Below are 17,818 nucleotides of genomic sequence, written 5' to 3'. Positions count from 1 at the left end.
ATGTATATCCGATCGGATTACTGCTTTTAGTGAAATTTTGGAATCAATCTTTACAATTGATTATAAAGGAAAATGATGTCAGGAGTACTGCAACAGTAATAACTTTGGTACTGGGCCACAAGTACTTTTGGGGATATTGATAACTTTGAATCATCACTAAATGACCCGTATAGAACTACCTGTATAGTTTTTGGAGCTAATTCAGAGGGAAAATGATACTCTCTGAATAAATAATCTTTCCAACAGCAGTTGCTAAATAGTCCTATTTTAGGCATAGCTTTTCTTAAGAAAGCGTTATTTTTTTTACTGCAACCCTAGTCAATTTGTTTGTTATACAAATAATTGGAATACTCTGCAGGCAAGCTACTTTGCTCATATTCCTACATTGAAAAACAATAATTTTAAACATCATCTATATTTCAATGTAGAGGAAAAAGAAAACATTTACATTCTCAAGAGAAACTGAAATTATCAGACATCGATATTAATGTCTGAAGTACCTTCCCATTGCTATTGTTGCTATTGTATTGTTAATAACATTCTCCCATGTGCTGTTCAGAGCATCCAGTAGTAGTGGGAAGTGCTTCAGGTTGGGCTTAATCCTCCACGGTACTCCTCCCCAGCGTTCCCCAGTTTTGGCTCAGCCTCATGAGAGAGATAGGCAGTGCTTGTGATTCTTCCTTGGCCGAAACAGGAAAGATTCCTTCCTTGCTAGCAGTTTGAAAGTTAATCAGCTTGTCTTTAGAATACTTTATTAGAATACAAATTTACACCCTCCAGCGGTACACCGTTATCCCACCTGGGACCTTAACAAGGTCCTTGTCGCACTCACTAAGGGCCCTTTCGAACCCTTGAAATCAGACCTAGATTCCCAACCAATCAGGATGAAGAAAAAACCATTCTGGCACAGCAATAAGTTGCCCCAAATTTAAAACTGAACAACTGTGGGGGCATGACTCACAGATGGACACAATCAGAAGCCTGATGATGGCAGATGAGATTCTGCCGAAACATTGCTACAACTTTAAAAGCACAACTACAATGACGTGGGAAAATACCCGAATAAAGCTGAATGCCATACATGTAAGTACCTGCAAAAACTTAAGAATATATATATATACTATATAAGAATATATATACTAATATATATATATATATATATATATATATATATATATATATATAGTATTCAGCGAAAACTTAAGAAAATAGATAGATAGATAGATAGATAGATAGATAGATAGATAGATAGATAGATATAATATAGATATAATTTTCTAATATTTTAATTATATCTGTATGTATGTATGTATGTGTATATATATATATATATATATATATATATATATATATATATATATATATGGATCTTTGGTTGTTCGGGTTTTCTCCCGCGTAAGATTCAAGTATGTAGGCAACGTTTCGATGAAGTCTCATTCATCATCTTCAGGCTTCTGTCTCCGGCTCTGTGCTTTTCAGAGTAATGTGAGATTGCAACTGCTTCCTCCTTTTAACTGCCAGTGGGGTGGGACTTGATTGGGTGGGGCTTGGCTGTGTTCTGATTGGGTGGGGTGTGTTCTCATTGGTAGGGGGTTTGGTTGTGTTCTGATTGGTTGGGGGTTAGCCGTGTTCTGATTGGTTGGAGGCGTGTTCTGTTCAGGTGGGGCTTGGCTGTGCTCCGGTTAGTCTTAGTTGTTGGGGATTTGAGCTGGTGAGTTGTGATCTTGCTGTTTGGCTTCTAGTTCGTGGTCCTGTTGCATCTTCATAGTGGGTGTCGGTTTGCTTCATGTATGGCTCGGAGGGGTTTGAAGTGGGTAGTGATGCAGCTGTAGTGCAGCTTCTGGTCCATGGTCGTGTCTCATCTTCTGAGTGGGTGAGAGTCTGTTTTCTACATGGAAGTGTGGTGGTGGCATCTTGTGTGGCTCTCATGGGTGTGGGTCTGGTGTCCTTCTTCATGTTAGGTACTCGTCTGTTCATGAGGGCGGGTTTCCAAATGGCTGGAAGGCGGGAAGTGTCATCTCGTTTGTTCATGCTGTGTGGGCGTTTTTCTATCTCTATGGCTTCTCTGATTATTCTGCTGTTGAAGTGTTCGGTTTTGGCGATAGTTCTGGTGTTTTTAAAATCAATTTCATGTCCTGTGGCTTTGAGGTGTTGGACCAGGGAAGAGGTCGTTTCTTCTTTTTTGATTGAGTTCTTATGTTCTTATGTTCCCCCACCTGAACAGAACACGCCTCCAACCAATCAGAACACGGCTAACCCCCCAACCAATCAGAACACAACCAAACCCCCTACCAATGAGAACACACCCCCACCCAATCAGAACACAGCCAAGCCCCCACCCAATCAAGTCCCACCCCACTGGCAGTTAAAAGGAGGAAGCAGTTGCAATCTCACATTACTCTGAAAAGCACAGAGCCGGAGACAGAAGCCTGAAGATGATGAATGAGACTTCATCAAACGTTGCCTACATACTTCGAATCTTACGCGGGAGAAACCCAACAACCAAAGATCCACATATAAATACCCGCGAGAACCTCAGAAAACATATATATATATATATATATATATATGTATGGCATTCAGCTTTGTTCAAGTATTTTTCCCCGTCATAGTAGTTGTGCTTTTAAAGTTGTAGCAACGTTTTGGCAGAATCTCATCTGCCATCATCAGGCTTCTGTATAGTGTTCAATGCCATACATTTAAGTACCCGCGAAAACTTAAGAAAACATTGTATACACACACACACACACACACACACACACACTGTGTTTCTCCAACAATACGGCCTCCACCAATAGGAAGGCCCAGCATGTTTTATCGCCATAAAATCAAATTAAGCCCCTCCCCCCAAATTAAGGCCTATACTAAACATGTGAAATGGGTGGTGGTGGTGTGTGGGGGGGTGCCGTTAGGAAGTACTTTTGTTGCATACCTGGATATGATGCTGCCTGCATTGATTTTGGCCTTGGTAGGGCACTTCATATCAGGAGACCTTCCTCCACCATTGCTTTCCCTTCTCCCTTGCTGCCTCGGCGTTTAGAGCAATGCCGCAGCGTTTGGCACAGCCATGCACAGCCAGCCAGGGCTCCTCCCTGCGACCGGAGCCTGGCGGAGACACTCAGCTTCAGGTGGTCCTGTCACCGCCTTCCCAAGACTGTGTGAGATGTTGTAACTGATCATAAGTGTGTGTGTGAGCGCATGGCTGTCAATACACCAAAAACAGGTCAAGTAGCTCTAGGGATGCCAGCTGTAAATTAGAACACTTGCTAAGCACCTGGCCATTAAGCGAGGACCACTTATATTTGGTTTGCTAGTCACATGGCCACCTAGCCACATCTACCCCAGTCACATGGCCAACAATCCATGCCCAGCCAGTCATATGACCAACGAGCCACACCCATCCAGTCTCATGACCACAAAACCATGCCCAGTCAGCAAGCCACACCCACCCAGTCACATGACCACTAAGCCACACCCACAAATTAGGCCATACTCACAGAACCGGTTGTTAAGAAATTTGAATCCCACCTCTGGTTAAGTTGCATCAAAGCTGTGATGTATACAGTTCTTGAGGATATTAGGATTGTGTGCTGTTATCCCTGAAATGCCAAGTCAGACAGTAGAAGGAAATTAGCTAATTCAGATTCAGGTTTGCAGAAACTGTCTATAGCTTCTAAATGCATTATTTCTACCTCTGTGTGGCACAGACTGAACATCAGCTTCCTAAGTTATAAAACCAAGTAATAAAACCTTACATTTGCTGAATACATTGTATGGCTTCTCCTTCCTTCCAGCATCCTTGTAAGTATAATAACTTACAAGATCACAGACCTCTAAAAGTGATTTGTGTTCTAAGCTTTCAGCTATGTTTTTGATCGTTGAACTAATCTGGGTTCTAACTGAGCATCCCCAGTTAAATGTTTTATAATCAGTCTGGACCCAGGCTCAGCAGTGTAACTTATGAGCGAGTCAAGATTCTCAACATTTGATTCATGCAAGAAAGGGCGATTTATGCTGAATGTCTGAATCGTAAATCAAGTCAAACCGTGATGAGAAACATTTGGCTTGCAGGGAAGATTTAGACCACCTCTGAAGAGAAAGTAATATAAATGTAATATTGGTGTGAATGTCGGCCTGGAATACATTTGATGTTGACAATGTGGAAGTATTAACTGGGAATACATACAGAGTTTAATGAAATCTGAAGTTGGTGAAGGAAAATCTTGATTTGACACTTTATATGGTTAGTTAAGGAGAGGAACAGAAGGAGGAAGGATAAATTTTTTTCACTCTTCCTAGAAACTTATTAATTTCTTTCTTTGCTTTTTGTTGTTATATATTAGCCTGATAAATGTAATGGTTACTTATTCTTATATATGTAAATTAATGCACGTCACATTGGCTATTGTTTAGAATAATTCTTCTCAATCTGAGGTCCTACCCCTACCGTGTGTTGCGCAATAATTTTGAAGCTGTTATCCCAAAATTTCTGGAGAGTACCAGATTTATTAATTCATTCCTATTTCTATCCCAGGCAATCCAAAAAGTTTTGAGGGCTGTGTAATCCAAGGGTAAAGATTTGTGACCATATTTGAATGCAAGGCAATAAATATTTTTCAGTCAAATATCTTTGACTCAGCAGATGCTTTTAAATTAATATAGCTGTTGGGTTTTGTTGTTTGTTTAAAGCTGTTTATAATATGCTACTTGTTGCAACCTGAACTTTAAGATGTTCCTTTTTACTTCCTACTGGGAATATAAAACAATGTAGAAATCAAGAAACGTAAGTTTAGAAAAAACAGATTCTTCTTATTTTCATTTTTTTTAATTGAGCTAAGGTTAAATATTTTCATTAAAAGCCTAATTTTAATCATATTTGCCTATTTAGACAGAAGAGATCATTAACAAGAAGCTTTGATATTGAATAATTTTAGCAGTAATACATCACATTCATTCATTTTTAAGACTGATATTATTAATCATTGAAAAGACTCTCTCTCTCCCTCTCTCTCTCTCTTTCTCTCTCTCTCTCTCTCTCAAAACACAAAAGCCCCATCTCACTGTTGTTTCATTGTCATTGGCTTTTGTTTTAAAATGGAATGATGTCCTTTCTCATTCAAGCCGCTTACATATCGAGCATTATTTATATTTCTACAATTTTGAAATGCCTTTTATACCCTTATGGATGAAAGCAAGTTGAGTGTCCTTCCTATAAATTCATGACAGTAAAGTTTTTCTAAATTATCTTGGAATTAATTTCATACCGTAATGTTGAAAAGATTAATGGAACCTGCTGAATTACTTCATTATGGCAAAATGCTCTCTCCTAGCATCAGTATTTAGCCTGCGTGGCTTCCTATTCATACCAAAAGTATCCAGACGCTTCAATTGGTTCAAAATGCATCAGCCTACAAGATTTTGTGCATATCTAGATGTGCACAGATGATGCTTTTTAAAAATTCTTGGTTGCTGATTTCCTTTCAGGTCCAATTCAAGGTACTGGCTGTCATCTTTAAAATCCTACATGGCTTGGGGCCAGGTGACTTCAAGGACCATCTTTTCCTGGTTACATCTACCTGATCAGGGAGGCAGGAATGTTATGGAGATCTACCTAGTAAGGCCAAGAAAAAGGGCCTCCTCCATAGCGTCTCCGTTGTTAGAATATTCATGAACTGGAATAGAGCATAGTAACAATATCAGCCGATCAATAGGCATAGCAACTAAGTCAGCCAATGAGGACTGTTTGGAAACTGAAACTGGAAAGAGCCTAGGCACGGCTCTATATTAAGCCCTTAGCTCTGAAGTGGCATTCTTGTCTGCAACTCGAATCAAAACTGAAACTGTTCTCTGCTGTTCCCTCCCCTGCTTGTGTTTTGCCTGTAACTGCTACCACACATTGGAAGAATCTACTATTGGTATTGTACATTTACTTATATTTATTATGTATATAAAGAACTTAATGGATCCTGCTGAATCAGTTTATCTGTGTTTGCTTTCTGGATCTGATTTCTGCAATAAAATCTAACATCCCTCCATATGGACAACATCCCCATGGATATAAGAATAGCCTATATCTTGATACTCTTTCAAAACTGAAGACCTGGTTTTGCCAGCAAACCTTGGAACCCCTGGGTGTTATGTAGCCCGTCAAGTAGTTTGTTTGATTGTTGTCAAGAGCTAGACGAGACTTTATTGATTTTATGAGTTTTGGATTGGGGTTTAACTTCTATAAGCTTGTCATGAAGTGAGTTGAGCAGCCGTATACATTTTCTAAATGCATACATAATAAATTGGGAATGCCAGAAACATACATCATGGTCAGCAATGATTTGCAACTTCATTGCAGGATCCAAGGAGAGCATTGAGCGTTATATTCTTACTGGATACATAATGTTCCTTTATCAGATATTAGCTCGATACCCGAGCTTCACTACGAAACTAGGTGGCCGGGCTTAGTTTTTGAGGAGGAAAATAATGGGGAAAAATTCTGCCTCTGCCTACCAGCATCCATTGGAATCCATCTGGCTAGTATCCTGTCAGTGTGTGAGACAGTTGAGGGCTGTTTGGAAACTGAAAGTATTTCCTGTGTGAGCAAGGAGACAGCAAGGAGTTGGCTGTTGCTGTGAAACTAAAACTGAAACTCCTCTGCTTGTGATTTGGATTTGGAGCAGATTTCTTTTCAGGTGGGGAGGGAGAGTAGAACTCCTTAACATCAGAGCGTGTTAATAATAATTATAGGAAATTCTGATGTTCTGATGGTCATTTCCAAAAATCCTTTCTTAGTGAGCACTTAGAAGGCAAGAGGAACATACGTGCCAAATTTCAAGTTTGTAGGCTTTACGGTTGTGGAGATTTTGTGATGATGCGTGAGTGGTATTTCACTTTATATGTATAGATAACCCCTCTCTAAATTTGTTGCATGGTTTTCTCACAAACTGTTTTTTCAACTTTCATATAAGTATGTTATTATGGTCAAGAGACATGGATTTCAATCTGACAGAAAGCATAAATGTATAAAGAAATAAATAACAACAAACAAACCAACAAAAAAACAACAATTTGGCGCCACCTTTGGAGAAGCACTGACAATCAAATGATGGAAATATAGAGAGGTTAACTTGATGTAGTGCCGCTGAGAGTTTCTTCTAAAGTGCCATTCTGTCATTGTAAATTGGTGGATTGATTGCATTTTGACTTCTATGGTGCTTTAGTATCTGCAGACACAAACTAAGCTGTCCATTTGCTCCACTGATGTATATAATCATGAAGCAGTAATTAGGGTTCTTCCATATCTCCCACCACCAGCAGCCAAGTTATTTCTAAAAGCTATTCTGCGTTGTTTTGTAATCTAGTTTTTTTTTAATAAAAATAATCTCTAATCTTATGAACCAGTTGCCAAGCATCCAAATATTGATCATGTCTCTGCTTTTTAGTATGCTGTCTTGATTTGCCATCTAGTCATAAGTCACTTTTTTTCAGTAAAGTTGCAAGTTTGAATGGTCGCTGAATGAACTGTTTTAAGTTTGAGACTACTTATATTCCATCCAAGGTCTAGGGAATGTCAAAGATCTAGGTAATTATTTTATTATATTTATAAATTGTAGTGTATTCAAATAGAGACTTCTAAGACTACATTCCTATTGGTTAGTTAATGCAACATAACGATTGGTTAATAACGACAGTTTCAGATTGGCCGCCTAAGTGGCGGGAAGTTTAAATAAATGCCATTGGTTGCGAGCCACGAGCAGCCGTTATAAAAAGGGCTGCCGCGGCTCGACTTTAGTTGAAGTTACTGGTTACTAATAAAGAGCTGAATTCAACTCTGGTCTTTGAGTCTCTTTTGTTCTGGCGATAGAACATAAATGTCTTGGTAATTTTCAATGGGCCATTAAACTTATTTTCTACCTAGGAAAAAGCCTGAATTTCAAAAAATGGAAAAAAAATCAAAATCTAAAATTATTCTTTTGGAGGCACTTTTTTTAAAAAAAATGCAGTAATAATTCATTAACTAATTATAACATATTACCACTCTTTGGGTTTATATTTTTATTATAAACAGTTACTCATTTACAACTGTAGAATGAAAATTTCATAAGACGGAGAAGTGGAAATAAGTATGTCAATTAACACCCTGATCTTAAAACATGATCGTAACGATGAAGTTGCACACTTTCAAAAATTAGCATAGAAGTATGAATTAATATATGAGGAAGGAGGCAATTTAAACAACAAAAGAATAAAGCCAAGATTAACATTCCTCTGATTAGTGCAGGGAGAATGGAAGACGATCATGATCAGGTATTTATCACTTCCAAAGAAAAAAAGGAGCAGATGAATTTTCCTGATGGACTCTTTTTAGAAAAGAAATAAGTAATTTGTCCTATTCTGAATTTTAATTTGGCTCCATTTGCACCCCAGAAAGAGATAAGAAAGAAGAATCCCAGTGGTGGGATTCAATTTTTTTTTACTACCAGTTCTGTGGGCATGGCTTGGTGGGCACGGCAGGGGAAGGATACTGTAAAATCCCCATTCCCTCCCCATCCCACTAACCTGCCTTCCAGCTCTGTCCTCCTGTGCAGGGCAACCAAAGAAGACCCAGCCAATCAGTTGGGACTCAGGAGGTGGAGAATAGATGAGGGCGGGGCCAGTCAGAGGCGTTATTTGCCAGTTCTCCAAACTACTCAAAATTTCCGCTACTGCTTCTCCAGAACTGGTCAGAACTTGCTGAGTGCCACCTCTGGAAGAAACCTGTCTTTTAACTCAAAATAATGTCTCTCTGAAAGCAATGCTTGGGTTTAATCCAACATTATTGCTTTTTTAAAAAGTTAAGAGATCCTAACTTTCAGACATTTGTCTCTTTTGGCTTATTAGTTTAATGCACACTTCTATGAATGAAGAGCAACTGTATGCTGATATAATAAAATCCTTTCTGCAAAATTAATTTTTCAGCAAGCAAATAAGGTTCCATGTACCAGCCTGATGTTAAAAATGGCTACCCACCAGCAGACCGTTAACTCCAGCATCTTGTGTTTGCCAGTGAAACATGCTGTGTAAAAATGATTGCACTGGAAGCTATTGGTACATTTGAATGCAAACTATTAAACCATGAAAAATGAGGCATCCGCTGACTATAAAAATAAATTAGAAGGCCTTAGCTTGGCTGGCGATACCATCTGAGCACCAGAGTTTATAACTATTTGTGATACCATTAACAGATGTCTTTGATCATCTTGTGTGCTATGCTAGAATAGTGCTGCATTCTACTCTCTGCTGCATAGGGAACAAGTCAAACAATTTTGTTTTAAAATATAGTAAAATCTGGCTTGCTGTAGGAACCCTATAGGAAAAATATATTAAAATGTTGTCTATAGTATGTAAGTAATCTTCTTCCTATAAAATCCTATACTTTTAGAGCTGTTTGAAGTATTGCTTAACACGACCATTTCCATGTTAAAAATCTCAATAAATATTAGAAATATAAAATTTTATGTAAAGAGGGAGATTTACCAGGGGGATCATAAGTTTTCTTTTCTAAATTAAGATGGGAAGAAGCGAAGGCTAACTGTACTCCCACTTTTCACGGTTGCATAAAATAATTCTTCAAAAACTGAGCTACATAGACCACTTAAATATACTGTGTGTAGTTTTATCACCGAGTTTTATGCCACAAGGAACAAGCCTGAAGAAACAGGAGGATACTCAGGCGTGCACTCCAAGAAGAAAAGTGATATTATTGTATATTCTATTCAAAAAGCAGAACACAATTCCCCTTAGAACCTATTTAGCCACATGGGGTAGAATTCTTCACCAATGTCTTTGGAAGGTTACCTACAAAGAAACCAAGGTATTAAATCAGTAGGTCAGAAAATTCTAGAATGGAGAAGTGACCAGTCAGCACAATATATGGATTATGTTTGTAAGATTTGAAACCATCCCAATTCATGCAGGATGGAATCTGCATAACACATCCGGTAACAATAGTTGAATATAATTTGAACTCTACCTGTTGGTCAGCTTTATTCATTGACCACAGAATTCATACTAGTGCCAATTACAACCAATTGATTGGTCCTAAAAACAGAATCATTAGTGATCTCTGATATACTAATAGTTGTGAAAACAGTCAAGCTAAAGAACTGAGGAAGTTCTATCGCACAGATTTAGTCTTGACAATGCTACGCATTATCCATTATATGTTTCTTCGGGAAGGTTATCTTCATTTTATATCAATGAACTTTATCTCCTTAAAAGTTAAAGCAAATGGACAAAGAGAACAGAACTATCCAATCTCCTTGAGTCAGTGTTGAGATTCAAATTATTTTTACTAATGGTTCTGTAAGTGTGGCTTAGTGGGTGTGGCAGGGGAAGGATACTGTAAAATCCCCATTCCCCCCCACCTCACTAACCTGCTTTCCAGCTCTGTTTTCCTATTCAGGGCAACAAAAGAAGACCCAGTTGATCAGCTGGGACTTGGGAGGCAGAGAATAGATTGGGGTAGGGCCAGTCAGAGGTAGTATTTGCTGGTTCTCCAAACTACTCAAAATTTCCGCTACTGGTTGTTCAGAACTGGTCAAACCCTGCTGAATACCACCTCTGCCTCAAGTCCTTCTTCCAGGTATAATAGCAATAGCACTTAGACTTATATATCACTTTATGGTGCTTTACAGCCCTCTCTAAGCGGTTTACAGAGTCAGCATATTGCCCCCAACGGTTTAGGTCCTCATTTTATCTATCTCAGAAGGATGGAAGGCTGAGTCAATCTTGAGCCTGGTGGGATTTGAATTGCCAAATTGTAGGCAGCTGGCTGCAGAAGTAGCTTGCAGTACTGCACTCTAACCACTGTGCCACAGAGGTTCCTTATATATGTTAAGGTATTGAGATTTAAGAGCTGACCAGTTGCTGTAAGGCTGATGCAATGTAAGGCTGATATAATGAGGATGAATCAGCATGGCATGGATATTGCCTTTTTAAGGGTCCACAGAGTCTTTACCTCTTTAAGAGGTGTCTATATAAGGCAGCCATTAGAGGTTGTTTTCTTTCTCCTTGTGTCCTATATCCATTGCAGAGTTCTCTGTGTAGAGTTAAGAAAACTGATTGCTTGTCAGGTATCTGCCTACCACATATATTTCTGTATATGTCTTGTATATAAACCACTGTTAAATGTCTAAGTTTCTGTATGCTGTGTTTGTTGCCTCATAATAGTAGTTACGCTGCAAACGTTCTGACAATATATTCATTTGGAGGTAATTATATTAATCCTGTGCCTGCTCTCTCAGTGACACAATAATTCTAAAACTTTGCAGTGACAAATTTGGAATTATCACATTTCAGATTTTATGAGCTAACATAGTTTATCAAGTCTTTGGTATCTGTGGCTAATATGAAGGAATAGAGGCAATGCTGGTAATACAATATTTTCAGCACATAAACAAAGAATTTAAAATAGTTTGGGAAGCTCTTTGCATGCTTAAAATTTCACATTTTAATCCAAATGCATTACTGGGTACATTGCCAGTAGCAAATATATCTGAAACTTCTAATCAGTAGTGTTGTCCCCGTAAAATAATTAAATAAATAAGTCAATAAAATACCAGGAATAATCTTTTGGAAGTCATTTGAAACCATGGAGACAGTGGATGGATAGATAACAAATATAGCTGTTGCTCACTTTTTGATAAAAATTTAAAAGGAAATTGATTGAAGGAATGAGAGAGGAAGGAATTTTGTATCAACCATCAAGTTGTTACAAAGTTGATTTTGACTCTGGTGAAATCCAGGATAGCGCATCGATATAGTTTTCTTAGCAGTAATGTTTTTTTTTAAATTCCCGATAACCTGAAACCTGGAAATTAACCTGCAACCCGGTCTCTTAATCAAGGGTTATTTCTGCTTCAATATTAAGCCAAGATATAAAGAGTAGTTGAAGAACTATGCTACATATCAGAACTCATAATGCCTGGTATTCATTTGTAAATCTCATTATTATTTAACCATTTCAAATGAAGCCATTCCATATTTATCCCCTTTTATGAATTGATTCTAATTTTCCATAAATAAAAGTAACTTGATAGAAGAGGTTTGAAGATATTTTCTTCTCCCATTTGAGACACTTAAATCATTTCACTTTGGGTTAAAGGATTTTATCCTTTGTGTCTTTGCAATAAAGGAAATGAAAAAAAATACAGTTAATAAAATCATGGCAGCTGAATTTCACAGACTTTACAAGATTTTATGATTTTATGCCCTTACTGCTCTTCTATAGAGTGTTTTTTTTTTAATCAAGTTTGCAAATATTGTCAATTAATGAACTTTCATTGGGAACAACCTTATTTGTGATATGATGTGAACAAGGAATTCCCCTTCTAAAAGTTTAGGAGGAATGAAGTCATGTTACTGATCCATGCTTAAAGAACATATATACTTTTTTTATTCTTTGTATTCATCTGATCTTGAGTTTTAACATTTCACAAAGGCAACATTGTTAGATTTTCACCAATTTCATATCCCCGATGTATATGTCTCCTTCTACACTTACACTTCTTTATTTGATTTTCCTGGCTTAAATAAAAGATATTTGAAGTTGTTCAACAGCATTTTTCATGCTTGGGAAAAATAGACATGAACCTGAAACACAAATCTGACCCATTTTTATTTTTATTTTTTTGTTATTTCAATGACCCTATAATTGCATCAGGGTGGAATTGAGTCAACTGAATGGAACGAGCATTTACTGGCTAGATGCCCTTCCTCACACCTATGCAGAGCTCACAGCAGATATTTTCTCTTTGTGCCCAGAGAAACATTTGCTGCTACCTAGGATCAAACTCACAGGCTCCTGTTTGTGAAGTGAGAACTCCACCTCTAGGCTACCATACCAGTCTTAGCTGAGATTCTAAAATAACTAAAGAAAATCTTCTGGTGAGATTATCTTCTCAAAGTCATACACGTTTTATTTTAATTTTTTATTCAAGGCAATTATATAAATGAAATGCTGGAGTTTAATATTTAGCACAAATTCAAATTAATACAATGATAACAAAGAAATGAAGTCATGTGGAACCAGTGAACAAACTTTGAATTCCCAAGCGTACAGTGCAAAATTTCTTGGGTCACTGAATTTAATTAGAAATATATATATTTCTTATTCAATCTAGCACAGTGGTGGATTTTAGTCTTAGTTGAGTATTATGTCTTTTCTGCACCTCTTAAATACCCAAGGGAAGCATATGGTTTGTAATTCCTAATGGCTAATTGGAAAATATCCATTATGAGAGCAGACTGCGTGAGTAGCATGCAATGATCTATTTTATATATGAAACTAGAGACACTAAAAGTCAACAGATGGCAGCAGATATTCTTTGGACAAAAATTAGTTAATCCACCCCTCCAATTGACTGTTGAATTTATGTTTCATCCTTTCTTCAAAGGGTATTTTCCCTTAATAAAATTAAACAAGTTAGGTAAGAGTATTTTTGAATGAGGCTATTTATGGAACTGTACAACTGAACTCAGATTTGAATCTAGTATTAAACCTAATATTTCCTCATGGAAAGAAGATGTATAACATAATTATATATATATATATATATATATATATATATATATATATATATATATATATATATATTCAGATATCAATTAAAAGAAAGACCATCCTGGGTTGACCTTGATTCCTGATGGCTACAGTAAATGAGTAAATAAAAATGATAAAATAATAAAAATAGTGGATAAAAATAGAATAAACCAGATAAGAGAAATCACATCAAAGCTAGGCATTGCTAGACTTCCAGCTAAAGGAGTAAGATCTTTAGAACAACAACAACAACAGCACAACAACAACAACAAAGAAGCCGCAGCAAGGCCCTCCTTGAGCTGATGCCCAGCTCGGGTTTTTTAAAAAGTACAGCTGAAATATAACTAAAAGTGGATTAGTGATCATGCTGCAAAAATTTCAAAAATGTAAAGGGTTTAAAAATAAAAATTTGAAGACTAAGATATGATAGAAAAATAGCCTTAAAAGCAGGTAACAATTAGAATAGGTTAATTTAACAGTTGAGCAGAGAGCCTATTTGCCTGCTGTTCCCCAGGAGATACAGAATATATTCCAAAAGGATTAAATATCACTCAGATTAAATCCTATTTCAAAATAATCACTTAATCTTATTTTCTTATTACTTAAATATATACCATAAATAAATAGAAGGTGAAGCCATACTACTCCAATCAGTTCTAAAAGGAAAAAACTTAAAAATTCACCGTGTCTATTCAGACCTTCTGAAATAATCTGAAACTCTTTGATGTACTTAAGTTCAAAAGTACTGGTAATGGTTTTGCCAAAATGGCCATATTACACTGGATGAAGAAAATGTGAATGTGTCTGTGGGGCCTTTGATGGCTTTGTTTGTATAAATGAGAGATCAAACAAACTTATTGGTTTATTAAACAAGAAGGTGAAACTAATGATTACAGGTAGAGCAACTATTTTAGAATTGAAAATGAAGATATCAAAGTGATAGTTTCTGCCTTTCAGAATTGATTAATAATGATAAACTAGTCAAGAAATATGCTGCATTATAGGGTGGGAATGAAGGCTTGGAGAAGTTTTCAGATGTCGCAGTGTGTCTATACCTACAAAGATAAGCATGCTAGCAGTGGTCTTCTCTGTGACTCCTTATGAATATGAAAAAAGCACTTAGAAGAAAAAAATAATGATGTTTTTGACACTGTGTGCTGGAAAAGATTCCTGAGAATACCATGGATAGCCAACAAAACAAATTGACATTTCTCTCTCTGGGCGCAATGAATAATTGTCTGCTGTGAACTCCGCATAAGCATCAGGAAAAGTATCCAGCAAGTAAATGCTCAAGTTCTATTTAGTTGTCCCAACTTCACTCCAATGCAATGAATTACAGAAAAGAAAAAAGATAAGATCATTTGAAGACCTAAAAGGCCAATTGGGGACAGATCTTGCTGGAGAAGGTCTGTAGCAGAACTGTCAAACCTGCAGCCCACAGGCCGGAAACATCTCACTCTGGCCCCACCCATGCCAGTTTCCTAATACGTCACATGACATCACCGTGGCACGCGAGTTTGACACCCGTAGTCTACAGTATGTTTGTTGCTAAGAATGATATTGAGGCAATTGCACAAAATCAATCATATATTACATTATGCTTTCAATGTTGATGACTAGTTAGTGGTTAATGAATAAAGTATAACTATCTCTTTCTCTCTCTCTCTCTCTCTATCTATCTATCTATCTATCTATCTATCTTATAACTATAAAACTGGAGGTCCTGTTCTGAATGTCATCTTTGCCAGGGACATATTAAGTGATGTTTTAAGCAAGCTCACTCTCTAGCTTCCCTTTAGCTTCACATGTGATAAACAACTTCTGTGAAGCTGCTTAGCACGTGAATGATTAGACCACTTTTGTTTTCTTTTTGTATTATTGCAACTTTTTCTGCAAGAGAAGAAATGAACCAATGCCATACATTCATTATACCAAAAAGTGATACTAAAGAAAAATAGTCAGTGCCAAGATCTATTAACCTTGGGACACATTCATAGCTGCCAATACCATCCTACATATGTATTTATTCAGCCTTATTGAGCGGTGAAGACTGCAGATTTATAAAAGAGGGGTATTGAATAGCTATAGTACAATGCCATTCTAAAAGTATTTCAGACAAAATGCTATATCCCACTGGATACTATTTTAAAATAATTCAGATCTTATCAATTAACTATTTCAAGCTTAGTCAGCACAGTAGTTTGAAAACATCTGATTTATGATAACTTTTACACCTCACAAATTCATGCCAGTTGCTGAATGAATGGTCATCAGTCTTGTTTGCACTAAAGCCTTAATTGCTTAGGTGCCTTCTAAAATAGGTTAATATGATAGTTGCAACTATATTTAGCCACTTAAAATGTTACCTACTAATATGAGTATCTATGATACTGAATAAATATTTTCCTGTCTTCAGACATAATTGTAAGAAAATGAATTGGCGCATCTTTCAAAAACGTTACTTCTCATGAATCTTCATGGAATCGACCCCAGGTTAGTCCCCATGATAATTCAGAAGAAACTAATGTGCACCAGACTTCTTTGAATAAGAGTCTGAGAAAGTGTATTATGGTGCAGTAGATTTGCAGGACAAAAATTATTAACGAAACGAAAATTTGTGATTTATATTAAATTACTCCACAAGATTAAATGAGAAAAGCAATAGCCAGAATATACTGTTAGGAGTGAGTGGGTACTGGAATGATAAGTTTCATTTCATTTCATGCTATTTTAAAAAATCAAAATGTTCATGGTATTTCTTTTACAATAGTAGAAGTTTCTTCTAGAATGTATAAACTTTTAATGATATCAGATTCTACCATAATTATTTCTTTGCCTTCATTTTGACCTAAATTTATTTCACTGGCAAAATAATAATAGGAATCCAAATGTTATTTTTTTCTAATTAGCGTATCTGCTTCCTATGCCAAGTATAAATGCTATATTAAAAAAAAGAAAGTTGCTATTTATGGAATCACAATGAAAATTGTAGCATAATATCATGGTGCTAAACAAACATTTTGTCCACTTGTCCTGAATTTTGAGATTAGGAACCTTGTGACTATCTTTGATACAATGCAACTAGGAATCAAATATTTGTCTAAAAAGGAAGTAGGATATCAAAATTAATTTATATTATTTTTGTTGCTGAAGCAAAAGTGGCGTGGTGTTATGTCATACTTGTTCTCCTTATTTATTGACCATACTTGTCTCAAGCTGGATTCCCACGGTACCCAAAAGGCCGCTGATTCTCCACCTCTGATATAAAGTAATTTTTGCATTTGTGAACCTCTTCTAATGCTTATCTAGAATAAATTAAATACATAAATCATTCTAACAAATCTCTCCCAGCAGATTCTGAACTTTGGAAATGAAAAGGGCGGATTAATAGCAGCATATTTCATATTTGCACTTCTCTGTTTAATGCTTCAATTATTTTCCCATAAAGAATTTATGTTGTTCTCCCCAACAGATGTTGGTCATCATGAATATATCTTGCTGAAGGTAGTACAAAAAAAAAATGACCTTCAGATGTAATAAATTTGAAAGCTATTATTTATCTCCTAGTGAAACTGAAAAGCCTAATAACCCATTTCAAAACAGTGGAAGTAGAGAAACAAGCTGGCTAGAATTTCTCTAAAGCATCCAAAGATCTTACAGGAAAAATAGATAATAGAGATGTTATAATCTGTCTGATAACTATTATTATTATTATTCTGCAAGACATACTGTTTGCTTGCAAGCAAGTACTGGCGGGACCATAAAATAGACAAGGTCACAGAAAATGAAGAAGCTAAAGTACTCCGGGAATGTGAAATTCAAACAGACGAGCATCTATCACATAACACCAGTCTTAATTGTCAATAAAAAAGACACACAAATCTGGAAAATGGAGGTGGCGATGCCTGCAGACAGAAGACTAGAAGAGAAAGTGGCAGAATAAAGTAATAGTAATAGAGGCCTTGGGTACAATACCAAAACATCTGAACACCATCAGCATTGACAAGATCACCAGCAGTCAATTTCAAACGCATATTTATTTGTTTGTTTGTCAAACATGTACAAGGTAACAAGTAGAGGTATGAACATAAATATCAGCAAAGGGAGTAAATACCGAACATGGGGACAGTCAGACAGGGTCCGCAGGCATGCTGGCGCGCTTATGCACGCCCTCTTTACGGACCTCTTAGGAATGGGGTGAGGTCCACGGTAGACAGTTTGAGACTGAAGCTGCAAGGGTTTGAG

The sequence above is a fragment of the Pseudonaja textilis genome, chromosome 6 (genome assembly GCF_049901715.1).
Source record: "Pseudonaja textilis isolate UNSWEBS1 chromosome 6, rPseTex1.2, whole genome shotgun sequence".
In the NCBI taxonomy this organism is placed as follows: Eukaryota; Metazoa; Chordata; class Lepidosauria; order Squamata; family Elapidae; genus Pseudonaja; species Pseudonaja textilis.
Note: the sequence above shows the minus strand (reverse complement) of the source record.